Consider the following 13,031-nt stretch of genomic DNA (forward strand, 5'->3'; position numbering starts at 1 on the left):
TTTGAGCAAGACAGTGCATTTTGAAGTTAAAGAAAAGCCTCCATGGAACTTTTTTCCCTTCTGATTTTGACAAGGGATGAGTTAGAAATTTTGATATATGCTAGTGCATTATTTTTAAAAGAGGTCAGATAACCTTAAACAAAGGACAATGCATTGTGTTTTGTGCCATAGACATGCATCTCCTACTTTCTGTATCCATCTCTCATGAGTTATCTCCATTTTGCACATACCCCTACATACAAGACACATATATAGTAGTAACCTCTCAAAGAGCTTGCTTAGGAAGAATAATGAATCCTAAGTACATAGATGCTACCTTCATTACAATGGCTTAAAATGGATTTTAAATGCTACTCCAGATGCTATATTGATAATGCAGAGATAAAAAAAAGAGCTATAGGGAGATCTTCAGTGAAGTCATTCAGGAAAAATTTCATTGGAAGATTCAGGATAACATATGGACAGGAATTCTATAGGATGAGAATGCATAGAAGGGTTGTAATTTGTTTTGGACTACCTAGAGAATAATGAATTGTCCCTCAACAGAAGGTCTACATAATCACTTGTAAGGAATGTTGTAAAATGTACTTCTCAGACCCAATTTAACTGCAAGACTTTCTAGCTATGGGATTCTATGATTCTTCTTCAGTATCAAAGATAATTGAAAGTGTCATAACAAAACATCTCTATGCAGTGCATTAGCATTGTTTCATTTCAATTCAGCAGGAACATCATCAGTTAAGTCCTCTGAAACCTTAGGAATTGTGACCTTAAAAATTTATATTAGATCCAGTATAAAAATCCCATTTCACTGAAAAAATCAAGAAGCTACAATAAGCAATCTACATTTGTTTTTTTTTTTTTTACAAAAACCAAACACTTTTTTGTTTCCCTATTGGTCATATTTTCCTTTCCTCAGGTGGCCAATAGATAATTTTTAGTGACATCAAAGAAACTTGTAGGCTGATCTCACTTGAAACTAAAGCAATTTTGACTATTGTCCTCAAACATTATAATCCTTTGAAGATGCTTCCAATGTAGGTAGGTCTTAAGTAATCAACAATAAAAAAACAACAAAAAAACCTATGGGATATGTTATTTCAAACATAAAAAATAACTTTATAAATAACTTCTCATTCATTTCTTAAATGCTGTGGTCTAATTCAGAAAATCTACAGTACATATCTGGATTTTATTTTTGCCAGCTCTGTGACCCTAAAATATTAATTTCATTTCTCCATCTGATATTTACAAACGCCCATTTCATCAATCTATTGAGACAATCAAATGAGATAACAGAGGCATAAAAATTGAGGAAAATGCAAAATGCAATGCAAACATAAAGACTGTATTATTATAGTTTTTATCATTCAAGACAAGAATTGTATTTGCCTTCTTCTGACTTGTTTACCAAGAAAATATTTTTCTTCTTTATGTTTAGCTTTTTTCCTACTACCAAATGTACATATCTTATGACATTTTTCCTACTACAAATGTACACATCTTATTAATCTAGAAATTATTTCTATTATACTAAATTATAAATAACTTTTTTTGCAAAATATTATGTTTCCCAGAAAATAATTTTTGATTCTTACAGTAGCAAAAAATATTCTGCTTGGAAAGGTGATCTCTCTTCATCTGTCATGATATCTGCAGACTAGAAAAATTTTTCAGGAGAAAAGAGATTCCTTATTGTTGGAAAACAAAAAATTTGAAGTCTGGACAGAATGAGATAAGCATTATTTAATAGAATCTTGGGGCTATCAAATGTATATTTGCATATTTTTTCATCTGCACAGTGAAGAGTTATACTAGATGCTGTCTGAGATCTAGTTATAAATGTAATGATTCCAGGAATTTATTGAATGTCTATTGAATTGAAATGAATAAGATAATCAAGAAACCTATGAAACTAACGGAATTTTCAAAGATCCAAGAGATGAGACCCTTGAATGAGAAGGGTCAACATCTGAATATTTTATTGTATAGTTGTATTCAAGAGGTGCAATATTTCTATGGCTTTATAGTTCGTCATTTTCATCAATAAACTATTGTTCTATGTGTATCACACTTCAAAGGGGGAGCATTAGGAAAAAGGGGAAAAAGCAACTTAGTAACATCTGAAACAACATAAGTGTCTGGAAGTAAAGTCTGTATACTCATTTAATAAAGGAATAATATTCAAGGGAATGCTAATGTGTCTTTATGCATCTGTTGGGGTATGTATTCAGGATAAAGGGGGTCCAATGGGAAAAATAGGAAAAAGAGTGTGAGAACACATAAGAAGAGTCTAGCCATTTTTCAGATGCCATATGGTAAGGAGTGTACATTTCAGTGAGCACATTTTCACATAAGAAATGGGCACATATTCTAATTCTGATCTTGACTATTTGTTCTGGGAGGGGGTGTTAGGGAATAAGCATTTATTTGGCACCTACTATTTGTCAGGTTTTACAAATATTACCTTATTTGATCTCATAATAACCCCACTTGTGTAGTGGGTACATTTTTTTTTCAGTTGTGAAACATTTAATACTGGCTTTGACTTCATTAAACAATGCAGAGGAATCAAGGACGACCCCCCCCCAAAAACTTTAAGAAATATTGAATTATCTAGAATACCATCTAAGGATCAGAATCTGTGAAAGTCAATAAAAGTGTTCTTCTCCCTTTGACCATTAATTTGAATTTCCTAGCTTGCCTTCAAAATGTAAATAACTTGGAAAGTGTTAAAAGGTTTTATGCTGACACTAGTCCAGTAATCTGGAGACCTGAATTCCAACCCTGATTGGAACCAGTTATTTCTTTGGGTAAACCACTTATTTTCTCAAGGTTTTCCTCAAATGTAAAATAAATGGAGTATGGAGTAGTACAGAGGATCTTTGAGATTCTTACTATGAGATTCTTCCATTCTATTCTATCCTCTTCTCCTTTTTTTTCCTTTCAAATGCAAACTACTTCAAACAAATTATATTACTTACGATTTTTTATCTTTGTAATTAGAAGTTTAGAAAGAAAGAAAAAAAAAAGACAAGAGCTGAGAGCTAGGCCTGAAGAGAACTAATAGGAGGTCTTTTTAGAAAATAGCAGCTAGATAGACCAGTGGATAGAGCCACAAGTCTAGAGTCACGAAGACCTGAGTTCAAAGCTGAACCTCAGACTTTTAACTGTGACTCTTGGGTAAGTCACTTAATTCTGTTTGCCTCAGTCTCTTCATCTGTAAAATAAACTGGAAAAAAATGGCAGAGAACTCAATAAATTTGCCAAGAAAACCTCAGAGTCATGATAAGTTGGCGTGACTTAAACAGCTAAACAATTACTTAAAAGTTACAGTCAAGTGTTGAGAGGTGAAAGGGAATCAAAGACACACTGTGCTTATATTAACATTTCTCCTTTGGCCCTTGATGATATTACTCTGTGTAAAACAGAAGAAGATTACAATACTGCTTTGGAACACTTCTCTAATTTCTTGATGTTTGGGTCCCTTGAATAAACATAAATTATGGTAGAGATTTGAACTATACTATTAAAAACATATGAGTTTGTATGCATATTTATGTATGTTATGTGTATTCACACACATATATATGTCTATATTTTGGATATATTTTTGAATAAGCATAAAATTGGCAAAAGAAAAATTTATGTGATAATTGTAAATAATTGATACAAGCAGGCTATGGAATCTTTCCTTATAAGCAGGAGAAATTCCTTTGAAATATCTTAATAATAGGATTGTCTGCAGCAGAGTACAATGGGGCTAGATGATCTTGGAGTTTCATCTCAATTCTGTAATACTAGATTCCTGGATGTTTTACAGTCTTGTTCTCTTAGAACTTCTTTCTCCTTCCTTCCTTCCTTCCTTCCTTCCTTCCTTCCTTCCTTCCTTCCTTCCTTCCTTCCTTCCTTCCTTCCTTCCTTCCTTCCTTCCTTCCTTCCTTCCTCCCTTCCTATTTTCCTTCCTTCCTTCTTACCTCCCTTCCTTCCAATTCTAAAGACTTTTAAAAGAATAAATATAAGAGATAAAAAGTGATATATTTTTATTCCACTTCAAATATTCTAAAAAACTGAGGAATTCTCAATTTATGGTTTATCTAACTTTTTCAGTTTAATTCACAGGATTCAAGATAAAAATATTCTATGTTATCCTTATTCCCCTATTCGTTATGCACTGGCAGTAATAAAAAAACACACCTTTAAATTAGTAAATATACATTTATATATGTGTGTGTGTGTTTATATACATCCGTATGTATATGATATTCCAAAAGTCAATGCAGTTTTAAGCTACTTAAAATTCTCTGTCTCTATCTGTGTCTCTATTCAAACGTACATACATATTCACACATTTATATATGCATATACATATATTACATTAAGTTTAATATATTCTTAACTATTAAAGCTCTCATATATATGTGTGTATGCATTTATCTATATAAATGTGTACATATGTACATTATTTTCCTTCTTATGCCTTAAGAAATTATCTACTTTAATTCTATAACCTTTGTGTATATAGTAGGGAGTTTTTAAAGACTTATATGTATCCCTGAACTCATCATCATCTAAGTAATTTCTAAATGAAATAGTTAAAAAATCTCTAATTTGAATGATTCCTTAAAATTCCCAATATCATATTGATACTGGCCATGAATTTATCCCTGAGAAAGAAATGGATTGCTTTTGCATATCAAATCTTTACCAAATGGCACATCTTGGTTTGTTATTTAACATTTCTTGTTATTACCTTTGGAATTTTTAAATGGTACTGTGCTACCTCCAAAAAAACCACACTTTTTAATGAGTGGTTGTAGATTTGTAAATTATGTAATACTGAAAATTTATTTACCTAAAAGAACATGAGGAAGTTTGTTGGGGTTTTTTTTTTGGTAATTCATTTAACTATATTTGATCAATGTTCATGATAAACATTTTTTCTCTTGTCTCTGGAAAAAATGGAAATTCTGTTCAGTTTTACAATGTAAAATAAAAAAAAGATTTAGCTAAAAAAAGACTTATATGTGGAGTTGAAATGCCTGCTGACCTTATAAATCTTCCAAGAGCTGCATCAAGCCTACTTATTCTCATTTGGTAGAAAAAGGGAAGAGTTTTGGTTTTTTTAGGGGGGGTTTGCTGAGCAATGGGGTTAAGTAGCTTGCCCAAGGCCACACAGCTAGGTAATTATTAAGTGTCTGAGGTTGGATTTGAATTCAGGTACTCTTGACTCCAGGGCCAGTATTTTATCCACTGTGCCACCTAGCCACCCCAAGGGAACAGTTTCAAAGGCATGTCTCTGACATAGTTCAGATCTTCCGCATTTTACCTATACGGGAGCAAAATTGTATCCTAGCATATAATTTTTAACCATAAGAATTAATTCAGTATTGCTATATATAACTTTTTCTCTGGTATATATTTCTTATGTGCTTGAAATTTCAGAAATATATGACTATATTAAGTATGTAATATGCTTTGAAAACTCAGACTGCTATTGAAATACGGCTATTATCCTTATCTCCATAACACTGTCTTCTTTATTCCCACCCCCCCCAAGAATGTCTGGAATCTACATTACTGAAGAAAGGATCTCAGTTTTCTAGATATTTAACTTAACTTTTCTACTTTTATGACACTGATGTGTTCCATAATAATAATAATAATAATTAATAATAATAATAATAATAATAATATTTTATAATACTTTAAAGTTTGCTTCACATGTATTATCTCATTTTTTTCCTCTAATGTGAAATCTCATTTTTTCTCTCTTGTGAAATAAATGCTTTTACCCCTATTTTCAGATAAGGAAATTGAAGATGAGAGTTAAAAGATAGCTTGGTGATAGCCACCTTAGCTGACTAAGTTTCTTAAACAAGATTTAAATCCACTTCTTAATTCCAAATTCCAAATCCAACTTCCAAATCATATGACTGATGTTTATACCATTAAATAACTACCAGTTTATTGTGGCAATTATATCTCCAGGAAGAATACTTGGCATCTTACACTGTCCTGCTACCTTCCACATTCCTATGAGTACTTTCAAAGCTTCTTTCCTAGATAAAGCCTTCTTGACTAAGTAACTGTGATCACTGTTCTATTTCGTATTCTTTTAGGCTCTTGAATATGGTGGACTTATTTTGTGATTGTAAGGATCTTTGTGTGTGTGTGTGTGTGTGTGTATGTGTGTGTGTGTGGTATATATGACAAGTATATAAGGTATATATGATATATATGGTACACATATGGTATATATGACAAGTATATATGGTATATATGACAAGTCTTCGACATATTCTCTATTTGTGACTTTGGACAATCACATAATCTTTCTCTGTTCTAGGCAGCTCTGTTAAGATTATAAAATACAGAACAATCATGAAACTGTAATGGTAGAAGGAATTGTCACACAGGAAATTCTCTCCACTGATTATAGTTTGAAACAAAAAAAAAGAGAAGGAAAGAGAGGAAGAAAGGAAGGAAAAAAGAAAGGAAGGAAGGAAGGAAGGATGGAAGGGAAGGAGGGAAGGAAGAAAGGAAGAAGAAGGAAAAGAGAGAATGAGTCAAGTTCAAATTCTGATTGAGACACCAACTCTATGACTTTAGACAAATCAGTAAGCCCTCTTGGCTTCATTTTCTTTATCAGTAAAATAAGGATGAGCACCTAATTCACAGGGTTGTTGTGAGGATCAATTGAGGTAACATATAGTAAATTCTTTGTAATCTTTAAAGTATTATAGAAATACTATCTAACACTATGTAGTGAATATGTATTTACTAAGAAAAGAGCTAAAAGTTCTCAGTCAGCACAAATTCCATTCATATGATTCTGAAGCAACATTTGCAATCACCATTCACAGAAGATTCTAATGGCTGTGGTTTTTGTTTATGTGTTTCTTTTTAAGGAGGGGAAAAAAGAAGCAGGCTATGTTTGCCTTTATTTACAAAGGTCAAGAAAGCACTAGAATATTACACTGATTAGATAGAGCCTCACTATCTAGTATCCTTGACTCATTTTAATATGCAAGTTTCACTCTCAATGTTTAGTTTTGCTGCTAGAGTTAAGAAACTTGCATGATATAATGCAGGATTTCAAGATATATAATTTTAAGAGATATTTAAAATTTTTTAAAGATAGTTTTCAAATATCTAACAAAAATGACATAAATAAGTACTCCAAAAATAAAACCCTCATCTGCATTTTTTAAATTATTATGACCGTCTAAATATATGTGTGTATAACATCTACTTTATTATTTATCTACATATAAAGTTGTGCATATATAATATAGACATGCAATCTATACACATATTATTTATATATATATGTATAATGCACACACATGAGTACATGCACATATGTATCTATCTTTTTAGCATTCAGTTTGAAAGTGGCAAAGTAGTATTTTTTGGTTTGTAAAAGGAATTATGTTCATTTGCATACAGATAAAAAGTGACTTCTTAGCTGTTGTTATTCAGACTGTCTCTCCAAAAAAATGAAAATCTGCCTGCTGTCTATTTAAAATAGGTAGAGCAAGTTACAAGAGCAGGTGGATTTATCTGCCTTAATATACCACTTTTTATTATAGAGTATAGAATGCGGTATAAGGTGACTCTAAATGAGGTTCCTAAGAGGAGTCAGAAGTAACTTCATGCTAAGGCAGTATCAAGTATAATAAACATTTAGTTTTAGGTCTTTAGTACTTTGGAGTTACCAAATTCTTTACTTCCATTGAATCAATCATTTTATATTTATAAATTATTTTTAAGATAGCATAATGCAGATTTTTTTTTCAGAAAAAACACAAGATACAGAGTCAGTAGACTGTATGTTCCATGAGGGCAGGGAATGCACCTTATATTTCCAGCACCTAGCAACATTTCACACATAGCATTAGATTAACTAATGTTTATTGAATGAATGATTGAGCCAGAGGAACAAAAATTCAAGTAAAAGCTCTACCTTCTATTACTACTACTTAGTAACCATGTGACTTTGGAAAAATCACTGCTTCTCCAAATTTCAGATTCCATACCTGCAAAATGGGTATACAACAATACTTGTGCTATTTACTCTACAGAATTGTTGTAAAGATCAAATTAGAAAATGCATTCAAACCAATTTGTAAATCAGTAAATACTATATAAACATGATTTATTATTACTAACTATTAGCATTATTACTAATTATTATTAATTTCTCTGAGGCCATGCTGCTAGTAAGTGGTAGACCCAGAACATGTCAGTTCGGATTGCTTAGTTCCAATTCCATCATTTAATCCACTATATGTACTACTGCTTCTTTTGTAGAAGCAACCTGAACTGTTTTATAATCATGTATCACCCATTTCAAAAGATGTCCACACTTGACAGATTTCTAGCTTTATGTTAAGGTATTTGTTTAACAGATCAGGGGATAAAAGATTTGGGAAAACAACTTAATTTCTGTTAGGACATACCATGCACAATAGTATTAACCTTCTTTGATCTTTCCTCCTTTGCTCTTGTTGGGGATGGATGGGGAGGATCAGAGAAAATAAATGAAAGATCAATGATATGACTCAAACACAGGCACTCGAGAAAACGCCACTTGGAAGACATAAAAAAACCACACATACACATAACAATCCATCTCATTCTCCTCATTCTGTTCATGTAATCAAGGAAAAGATTTTAAAGTTCATTATGACTATAACTAACAGATTGTTTAAGTTCAAAGAAGGATGGGAGGACATAAGTCTGTGTAATGATTCATTCATTATTTTATTCATTTGTCAAATATCTAAGGGCAGGGACAAGACTACTTATGGTTTGGGCAACTTGGAAAAGTTTCATAAAGAAAATATAATTTCAGTTGGACCTTAAATTTTAAGAGGTAAAGTCTAGAGGTCAAGGTGAGGATAGGTGGAGAGAATAATATGAGTAAAGACACAATGGGAAAGTGAATGACATGTCTGGGCCACAGTAAATACTTCTATTTGTACAGAACATATGGAAGGTAAGGGGATAATAGGATATTAACTCAATAAAGATGAATATACCAATCCAATCTCCTTATTCAGTATTTATTTTGTACCCTAGGTGGGATTAAAAAACTAAAATTTTTAAATGGGTTAGTCAGAAACATAAATTTCATATTTATTATTTGCAAATATCTCAAAACATGCTTTGGAAGACCTTTCTGTTGAAACGATGAAAATCTTTCTTTGTAGAGGTTTTGAAAATTAACCATTGCCTGGAAGAGCATTTGCAGATTACAAATTTAATTCTGATTGACTGATGTGAAAACTATTTCTAAATAAATTTCTGGTTTCAAGAATAACAAAAGAATTACAAATGACATATATATTTTACCTGTCCCTAATCTCTAAAATTCTTCTCTGATGAAAAACTCCTTTCCCTCCATATTATTCATTCTTTCAAGTCTGGAGAACTGATTTGTCCTCATCACCCTTCTCATCTATTCTTTGATTCCTTTCTCTTGTTTCTTTGGGTTCAGTTGCCTTCTATCCATTCTAGATGTATGGGAATGATTGCCCATTTTAATGATGGTCTCACTATCTTCCCAGATTCTCTATCCCTATCTAGTTTTCCTCTCAACTTCTGACATGCATGCCTTCCCAATTCTGATCCAATGATCCTAAAGAAATCATGTAGATTTATCTGCTTCAAGTCCATGTTATTTGACCTTATCTGTAGCTTAATAATCCTGTTATTCATCTCTGATCAAATTTCTGTTTCATCCCCATTATGACCATTCCTAACATTTTAAGTGCTTGTAGTCCCTAAATACATCTTCCTAAATCATCAGGAAAGCCTTCCAACCTAGTCTATCCTCTTCAATATTTCATAGGACCACAGGTTATAAAAGTGAAAGGAACCTCAGGGATAATCTAGCACTACCTCTTTAATTTACAGATGGAGAAAAGGAGGTCTAGTAAGATTAAGTGATTTATCCCAGCTACATGGGTATTAGTAAATGACATAAATTGAAATCAAATCTAGTATCCTTTCAATTGTAACATAGTTCCTCTAAAAACATTTCTACAATTTACTCATTTTTTTCTTTTCTGTCTCAGTAAAACAAATAAACAATAAGAGAACTTTGTATTCATCAGAAATAAATCATCTACCCATATCCTCCACCCTATTTCCTTCTGCTTCCCTGATGTTTTTCTGCAACAATTACTGTTTGTCTCACCCCCTCCCCTTACTCGCAACTTAATTTCTCTCTTTTTTGGGGGTCTTTCCTTTCTGCCTCCAAACATTTATGTTTTCCCATTTCTGAAATTCCTTAATTTGACACCTTGACCGTTTCAAGCTACATTCCATTTTTTTCTTCCTTTTATTGTCAAGCATTTAAAAAGAGCAAATCTATAGATAATATTTACCCTTGGACACTCATACAAAAATAATCTCTTTTCAGAACTCATAGAATTCTGTTTTATATCTTTATAAATGTTCTTTTTTACGGTAAACTCTGTATTATATGACTTTGTGTATGTGGCTAAAAGGTCTTCAGGAAGGCCTCTAATGTGTCTGGAAGATTTACCAGAAGTTGTGGATCAGAGTTTTTCAGGATGAAACAGTATGGCAGGTCTTTGTAAGAGTGGAGGCAATGTCCACATTGATGAGATCACAGATGCAATAAAACAGTGTATAACAGGGGAATGGGCAGCAAACCTAGTCTTTCTGAGCAAGCAAAAAGTACCCCCCTGAGGCAATCACCATGTGGACTCTGGAGCATGCATAGACATTTTCATGGTTCTGAACTAAGATCCTTGAGGCAAAGAGGAGTCTTTTGTATTAACAATGGAGCTGGAACCAGGGTGAATTCTAAAGGTACTAGCCAACAATAGACTGTTTCTTGGTCTGACTTTTTCCTATCTGATATATTTAAATGAGGAGTCAAGGACTGTACAATCAGCAAGAAGTGAAACAATAGTCTTTTTTCACTAGGGCTGTCATAATGTGAACTATAAGCTAATGATCCTCCTCTTGTTTCTGTTGCTGTGGTGTCTATTCTTCTTGCTTTATGTGAAGGAAATTAGAGATGGCAGTGACTTTATGAGGTTCAAAACATCAGGAGAACAAGTCACCAGGATTCTGTGAGTGAAGTCCATGTTGAGTTTTGTGTCCAGTCAGTCCAACATCAGATTCATGAGAAAATATCTTTGGGACCCAGTCAAATGGTACTTGAGATAGAAACTCTTTCAGCTATATCATATTTGTCTGTGAACTTGGTAGAATCAATGCTATCTAGAACTGTCTTCCTTCCTTCCCTTACTCTTTTCTTCTTATGCCTACAAAGGAAACAATCTAATGGAACAGTGAAATATTTTAATGGCAGCTGACAGTGGAGAAAACATTTAAATGGGAGCTTGAACCAAAAGCATTAGAGAATGCTCAAACTTGAAGGGATTTGATGCTTAAAGCCCCAGAACCCTGAGGAAGATATTTTACTTTTGCATCTTCTCTTAGCAACTCTAAACAGAGTAAGGCTTCATTAATCATTTGCTGTTAAATAATTTTAATATGAAATAGCAGTTGGCCAGAGAGATTTATTGTAATTATTTTGTTAATTAACTTTACAACATCTGGAGTTTACTTTTTGGTTGTTTTAATAGAAATAATATTACCTGGTTACTTACTATTTTGAGTTGTTTTGATCTCAAAAGGATATAAACCTTATAAAAATTTCTTTTAGCATTTACTTGCCTGAATCTATTGGGGAAAACACATCATAGAGATATAATAAAATCTGGCTAGTTCAGAGAGCCCCCTCTGCACTTTAAATATAGTACAATCTAGCAGTGCATCAGGTGACACAGTGGGAATTTTCCAACTACTCTAATGTAAATTCAGTTGTACTCATAGATTGGCTGTGTCCAAAGACTCAGGATGTTAGAACTGGGAGAGTTTCACAACTTCAACATTATCTAGTTTAAACTAGTAATTTTTCACATGAAGAAACTGTGATTCGGAATATTTTGAAAAGAAATGACTGGGGAGGTCACATGGCAAAGAGGGCAATCAGAGATACATTTAAGAAGAGGATGGATATAGGAGAAAATATTATAAATGTGAAATTATCTCACATTAAAATTCTTGAGATAGTGGCTTATGGGTCTTTCTGCAAGAAGAGATTTTAAGTTCTGAAAATGAAGAGGAGATAATTTCTTCACTTCTTTAACCACATGATATTTATGAAATTTAAAAGGAATGGTTTCTATGTCATCAGAAAATAAAACAATTCTAAGAGTCAGAGACAACAGGGTTACTTCAATGGGCAGTTACAGGCTCTTATTATTATTTTCCAATCATAAATATGACAGGTGTTTTCTTAGTTTGACAAGCTTAGAAGTGAAGAACAAGAATAGGACAAGAGATAATTGGTTCTTAGCTGACCCTTAGAAAATCTGTTTCCTCTATAAATCATGGAGGCTGACATGAAAATGGTGAAAACATATACTGTATATTAATGGAAGTTTCTTCAAAAATGATTTTTCTTGATCAATTTCAGTGATAGGTTCTATTCAAGACCACAGCCAGAAAAAAAATAGATTCTTTTCCTCATTTCCGTGAGGGCTGTGTATAGAAATTGAGCATGACAGCTGAGACATCAATGTAATAGCCTTTTAGTAAATGCAGGCATTATATACAAATAATAGATTATGTATAGAATGCTAATACAAATATCTACCTTTAGGGAACAGTGTTCCTAGGAAAATTTTAACATGATTTAGAAGGTTATTGGTTTGAGCTAATGTCAGAGAAAATAAAGAAAACAAATTGTTTTTATCCCTTTAGTTGCATGTTTTGTTATCCTTGGAACAAACTAAGTTGCTTTGTTATAATAGTGATTATGCAAAGAGCATAATTTCTAACATGTATATATGGAGTGATTCTCTCTCTCTCTCTCTCTCTCTCTCTCTCTCTCTCTCTCTCTCTCTCTCTCTCTTGCTCTCACTCTCACTCTCACTCTCGCTCTCTCTCTCAAATCCTATATACTTTTCCTACATTCT

General features: G+C 32.7%; 1 protein-coding gene across 9 annotated transcripts in view; it reads right to left on the reverse strand.

Annotated features, from left to right (window-relative positions):
• Nucleotides 1–13,031, reverse strand: part of CHRM3 (cholinergic receptor muscarinic 3) — a 658,611-nt gene that overhangs the window by 95,013 nt on the left and 550,567 nt on the right. The window lies entirely within an intron of this gene.

The sequence above is a fragment of the Macrotis lagotis genome, chromosome 2 (assembly GCF_037893015.1).
Source record: "Macrotis lagotis isolate mMagLag1 chromosome 2, bilby.v1.9.chrom.fasta, whole genome shotgun sequence".
Lineage (NCBI taxonomy): Eukaryota > Metazoa > Chordata > Mammalia > Peramelemorphia > Peramelidae > Macrotis > Macrotis lagotis.